The 7,156-nt window shown below is 45.5% G+C and overlaps 1 pseudogene; it reads left to right on the plus strand.

Annotated features, from left to right (window-relative positions):
* Positions 1–417: 417 nt before the first annotated feature.
* LOC142910249 (uncharacterized) lies at positions 418–1,702 on the plus strand (annotated as a pseudogene).
* Positions 1,703–7,156: the final 5,454 nt, after the last annotated feature.

Here is a 7,156-nt window from a genome sequence, read left to right on the forward strand (position 1 = left end):
CATGCAGCTGAAGTCGGAACTGTTCATCCCCAGCATTCAAGGACATATGAGCCTGAATTCACACCTGAGTTGCAATTGAACGTTAATTAATGCATTTCTGCACAACAGAAATAGTATTGTTTTCAACACCCTTTGCTATGTCAGCCGAATTTAGCTTTCATAAATATTCCTTTGTAGTCAGACAGCCGAAATTGTGTGCTCGGAGTTTTGGGTTAACATTCATTTTGCAGATATGAGGGCTTCCAGGCATATTTATGACATTTCCCCTCTCGTGATGAATTTGGGAAACGTGTTCACTACATCATGAATATAGTAATAAGTATAGACGTGTAAGTCACTGTGTATATATGCATTCCTCTGTGCCTCGAAACTGACTTGTAAACGGCGTGGATATTCTTATTTTCTGTCTGCAGCTGAGGCTTCCTCTGACGCTTCCTATGCAGAATTGGTTTCATGGAGCAAAGGCAGCAGCTCGGTACGACAAGTCAACAATGCGACCAGCGTGCATACAGCACGGACCGGACTGGAAACTTAACACGGCACCAGAGAACTCACACAGGAGAGAAACCCTTCAAATGTACTGTGTGTGGGAAGGCATTTTCACGGTCATCTGTTTTTAAAGAACACCAGAGAACACACACAGGAGAGAAACCCTTCAAGTGCAGTGTGTGTGGGAAGGCGTTTGCACGTTCATCTGCTCTTGTAACACACCAGAGAACACACACAGGAGTGAAACCCTTCAAGTGAACTGTGTGTGGGAAGGCATTTTCACAGTCCCCACATCTTCAAGTACACCAGAGAATACACACAGGAGAGAAACCCTTTAAGGGCACTGTGTCTGGGAAGGTATTTGCATAGCCATCAGTTCTTCAGACCCTCCAGAGAACACACACAGGAGAGAAACCCTTCAAGTGCACTGTGTGTGGGAAGGCATTTGCACATTCATCAAATCTGCAAAAACACCAGAGAACACACACGGGAGAGAAACCCTTCAAGTGCGCTGTGTGTGGGAAGGCGTTTGCACGTTCATCTGCTCTTGTAATACACCATAGAACACACACGGGATTGAAACCCTTCAGGTGCAGTGTGTGTGGGAAGGCGTTTGCACATTCATCTACTCTTGTAGAACACCAGAGAACACACACGGGAGAGAAACCCTTCAAGTGCAGTGTGTGTGGGAAGGCGTTTCCACGTTCATCTGCTCTTGTAATACACCAGAGAACACACACGGGAGAGAAACCCTTCAAGTGCAGTGTGTGTGGGAAGGCGTTTCCATGTTCATCTGCTCTTGTAACACACCAGAGAACACACACGGGAGTGAAACCCTTCAGGTGCACGATGTGTGGGAAGGCGTTTACACATTCATCAAATCTGCAAAGACACCAGAGAACACACACGGGAGAGAAACCCTTCAGGTGCATTTTGTGCGGGATGATGTTTGCACAGTCATCACATCTTAAAGTAAACCAGAGAACACACACGGGAGAGAAACCCTTCAAGTGCAGTGTGTGTGGAAAGGCGTTTGCACAGTCATCTCCTCTTGTAACACACCAGAGAACACACACAGGAGAGAAACCCTTGAGGTACACTCTGTGTGGGATGATGTTTGCACAGTCATCACATCTTAAAGTACACCAGAGAACTCACACGGGAGAGAAACCCTTCAGGTGCACTCTGCGGGAAGGTGTTTGCACATTCATAAAATCTTCAAGTACACCAGAAAACACAGAAGCATCAGAAGATCCACAAGTAGTGGAGTCTGAAATCAGCTTGTGAAAGTCAAAGTGCCACCATATGCCCATCCCTCATGAGACACGAACCGGAAGAAAATCCCAGCTTGGACACTTTTAAAGGTATCGAGGTGAAATATGAAGAGGTGATGGTGAAGAGGGAAGAAGTGATGGTGAAGAGGGAAGAAGTGGAGGTGAAATGTGAAGATGAAGATTCAACTCCAAAATTGGACCTTCACATCGATGGAGGGAACGTGAAGCAGGAGGAGAATTCTGACTGAGGCAGAGCGAGGCAACTCCCAGCAGTTTGTGGAAGTGGAGGTGTGGGTGGACTTGCTCCTAGACAATACAAAGTCAAGTGGAGACCCAGTAGATGTGTAAGCCAGAGACGATGTCGCTACAATAGATGCACCTTTGTCACAGGCCTTTAATGACAAGAATGTGAAGTTGAACACTCAATTCCTAGGTTCAACCTGCAGAGTAAGAGCGGCCAGTCTTTGTGGACCTGTGGGTTGGGTAGATCTCTAACCAGGAGCGAGAGACAATAAGCTCCCAAGCATTCACTATGTTATAATAATTGCATTTACTCGGCGCTTGCTTAACCGCCTCGGCATCTCCGAGTTTTGTGTCGTACCTCGTCTGAAACAATCGAAGAGCATCCCCAAGTAGCAGCTACCCCTGTGTGGCACAGGGTGGTGGCCCTGCACCAGCCTGCATGTGGACAAGAGCCTGTCAGTAGGGGGCGATGATTGATGCGTCATCTCAGTTGTGTAGTTTGTAGGCAATCTTGATTCGAAGCTTTCGTGACTGCAGGAATCCACACTCTTGAGTTCTTTCGGTAAAGTCACCACGTGGGTAGAAACATAACAGATCATGGCGTTTAGATCACAACACAAGCAATCGTCATCAGGTGGGACAACCACAGCAAGAGAAACTGCTGAAGTAGTAGGCGCCTACTCCAGCAGTTTCTTATTGCTGCTGTGCTTGTCCCACCTGATGACGATTGCTTGTTGCCATCGAAACGCCGTGATCTATTTGTAGTGTAATGTTTAGAATTTGCTACATTTTGACCCAGACGCCAGCATGCAACGGCCTACTCGTTTTGAATGACGCAACAATAGTACGTTGTACATACACTGTTAAGTAGACAGTGCGTATTTGTAAAATAGCTTATTGTTAATACGATGTAACGTGATGCAGTCAATTTCGCTGCAGTAATGCAATGTTCTTAATATGCCCGTCAATAATTTAGAATTAATACTTGTCTGACTGTGCGCGTGCATGGAACATTTTTTCTGTGAGGGTCAAACATTGATTAAGTGATGTTAGGACAAAGTGTGTGTGTGTGTTTTGGAAGTAACCTGTACAGAGAACTCAGGTGAGACCCGTTGTTCTTGTGATACAGGTCAAAGGCTGTTTTTGTGTTTCACGAAGCGTCTGCCTCTGGAGCAACTCGTCTTTGAAATAGGGAGCACGCTCGGATCATTCATCAGTTACAAGGCATACCACTTAAAAGTTACACGTATAGGAGGAGGTACATTCTCTACAACACGAATTGTAGTTTTGTCTTACGTGTTGACGTAGATTTTGTCTAACTGGGACTAGAAATGCACCTTGCTAATTCACGTCTGGATGTTCGTACCTATCGGTTGAAGCAAACCCCACTGCTGTTGTTGAGACGCTGTGCACCAATAATGGTCCAACACATTGACGGCCTTCAGGCCAGGAAAGTCACAACATTTGCACATGAAGGACGCATTCACGCAAGTACCCCATGCTCCGTTTTGAAGTTTTAAAATGAAACATCTTTGAATTGTGTTGTGTTTTGAATTAGATGATTTTATTTCTTTATTAAAAGCTTGTATCAAATTACATGTGGAAGACTTCATTGAAAACGACATTTCGTTTGAATTTTCTCTCGTTGTTAAGTAGATGGCCTTGCCGGGGGTTTGGTTCGATGCGGACTTTCACCTGTTTGGGATTGCGGGATCGAGATAAGGCGACATCGAGCTGCTGGCCGTGCGAGAAGACCGCCGTCTGCAGATCGATTCCAACGTAATCGAACGTCTGTCCCTGCGCCTCCGTCGTCCATGCAGGGTGTGCGTAGGTTTGCAGCGCCCCCTGCATGAAAACAACGGAAAGTGCAGTGCTCATCACAGATAGATAAAGTTGTGCGCTTATATTTAAAATGTTATTCTTTTATAAGGTGATGTTGAAATCGAAAAGTGTTTGGCCAGGTCATGATTTCAATCAGATTGATTCATTTATTATGAACCACATCTGAGCTTTTGTGGTCCTGTTGAGCTAAAGTTAGAAAAAGTCCGTGACTATAACTTCGCTCAATATTGTAAACGTGTTTCTATTATTCAGTTATTGTTTAATACAAACTACTTCAGATAATGGGTTTCATGATGTACTTGAATGGCACGTTCGTTGTTCCGGTGTTTAATGGCTTGGACGTCATGGCAAATGGCTTCCATCGATGTGGAAGTCAATGGTGGATGATAATTTGACATTTCGGTGTTGATTTAGAGTAGATTGTTCAACTGTTGAATACCGGGTGGTGAAATGCTTTGCCGAGTACCTGAACTGTTTGACCAAGTGAATTCATGAAGAGTTCGATACGAGTTTAAGCGTCAATATTCTTGCGGAACAACAAAGGTCGGATATTTTAAAGATTCCTGATCGTACGTTTATTGCGACAATGTTCACAGGGAACACGTGTGGAGGAGAGTTCCGGGTGAAGTCTCCCCTTACCTGGCAACCATGGTGGTTGTCCGCTGATCACTCTCGCTCTGTCACAGCTATGAGCTGTAAGGACGGGACGCTCCACCCTGGCGCTGTTTTAATTCACAGCACCAAGAGTGGAGAGCCTCATCCCTATAGTGCCCTCCTGTTGTGCCGCATCATTTACCGCGTAACGAGGCAATGTTTTCATGAGCAGTGCGTTCCACTACACACCCACACGAGCGAACCATGTGCAACAGTGTGCGTACATACAGACACGAACAAACACGCGGGTGCACATACACACACGAGCGCTTACTTGCAGACACGGAGATGCACGCACGAGTGTTGTCACCACCTGGCTAGCTACACTAGTCACGTGATAACTAGTATACTAAACTATACACTACACTATACACTGCACTATATACTACACTTCTATACACTACACTATGCACTACACTACTATACACTACACTATACTAAACACTATTATACACTACACTATACACTTATACACTACAATATGCACTACTTTACACTACACTATACACTACACTATACACTACACTATACACTATTATACACTACACTATACACTTATACACTACACTATACACTACTATACACTACACTACTATACAATACACTATTATACACTACACTATACACTACTATACACTACACTACTATACAATACACTATTATACACTACACTATACACTTATACACTACAATATACACTACCATACACTACACTATACACTACACACTACTATACACTACACTATACACTACACTATACACTACACTACTATACACTACACTATACACTACACACTACACTATACACTACTATACACTACACTATACACTACTTTACAATACACTATTATACACTACACTATACACTACACTACTATACACTACTATACACTACACTATACACTAGTATACACTACTATACACTACAATATACACTACTATACACTACTACACACTACACTATACACTACACTATACACTACACTACTATACACTACACTACACACTATACACTACACTACTATACACTACACTACTACACTACACTGTACACTACTACACACTAGTGCTGCACTAGTCCCCAAACTGCAAAGACAAAGGCTCCCCAATGTAGACTGACGCACCCACAGACCCACACATGGACCCACAGACTCGCACAGAAACCCACAGACTCATCGACTCCCACTGGGCGTGCGCTGTTAGCGAGCACCGGTGAGGGTCGCGATGGAACAACACCAGGGGCTGGTGTGGACAGAACCACGGCTGGCCGCTCGTCTCTCAAATTCTGATGTTAGCACCCCCACCCACCTCACCACCTCCTTAATTATGGCTGAGTCCACCTAAGTGACGCTCAGGACTGCTTCAGGTAAGGGGCCGACCTTAAATGACGTCACGCGATTTTAGAGGATTTTTGACCCCCCCCCCCATCACACGACGTCACAAAGCTCTGCCCCACACCCCCCCAAAAAATAAAACATGCTTCAAATCGCTTTAAACTATTGTTGTCATTGTAGGGCGTTATTAATGTTGCGCTGCACTCTGATGTAGGTAAAAAACATTACAAAGTCTAATTAAGTAGAACGTGTTTATATTTATTTAAAGTTGCGCAATTTGATGTGACGTCACTTTTCTAAAACCCCCCCCCTTGTCACACATCATCACAAACGTTTGACCCCGCCCCCCCCCTCTAGGTGCGTGACGTCATTCACGGACGGCCCCTAATTGTCGCTGGTATTGGCCGTGAGCGAGAATGGCGCAGCGCCGCTAACCGCTACGCCGTGATGGTGCCCTTACCTGCATGAACGGAGACGCGGTCAGACGATGGGTGAGCAGCTGGTGCGGGCAGGACGAATGATCTCGGACGTACCTCCTGACGTGGAAGGCGAGGGAGGTCGGAGCGCGCGTGTGAAGAGAGACGACAAGGGGCGGGAGGAGAGGGGGGCGATCGGACGGAGCGGAAGCAGGAGGACGAGGGCAGGGGAGACAGCAGAGCCGTGGAGGAGTCTGGGCGCGCTTGATGGTGAAAGTTGATGTGGACGCACGATGCAGAAGAGGAGAAAATGTTCATGCTCGGCGCCACACACAGCCAGACGTAGCTCACCTCATCCATCTTGCTGACGATGTGAAGGACGACTAGACTCTGATTGTCTTGTAGCTCTGTGGAAAGGAGAGGTGTCAGGTACCACTAGTCAGTATACCTGCTGTAATCATAGCAGGTACCACCACAGCAATATGCACTGCTGTTATCATAGCATAAAAAAATATAACGATACTATCATAGAAGGTTAACTAAACGAGCATACATTTTTAACTAATTTAGGATAAACATTAAACTTAATGAGTATGGATAAATATACTGCATTAGCATACAGATTAAAATTAATTAGCATACCAAAATTAGCATATGACAACCGTTGACCAATCGCTGCGCACCATCGCCGGAGACGCTCCCAGGTTTGCCTCTCGACCAATCGGATCGGTGCCCCCCCCCTCCCCACTTTGGCACGCGGCGACCAATCAGATCGCGGGAGGACGCTACCATTTTTAATGCGCAGCACGCTGAACGTTGCGCGCCCATGTGCGTGTGAGTGTTTAGTTTTGTTTAATTATTTTAATCTTCAAAGTTCGCGAGTGTCAAGGTAAGCTACGTTGAC

This window comes from Petromyzon marinus, unplaced genomic scaffold (genome assembly GCF_048934315.1).
Source record: "Petromyzon marinus isolate PM22_M1 ecotype Great Lakes invasive population unplaced genomic scaffold, UKy_Petmar_22M1.pri1.0 PM_G_Scaffold_14, whole genome shotgun sequence".
NCBI classification, from domain to species: Eukaryota; Metazoa; Chordata; class Hyperoartia; order Petromyzontiformes; family Petromyzontidae; genus Petromyzon; species Petromyzon marinus.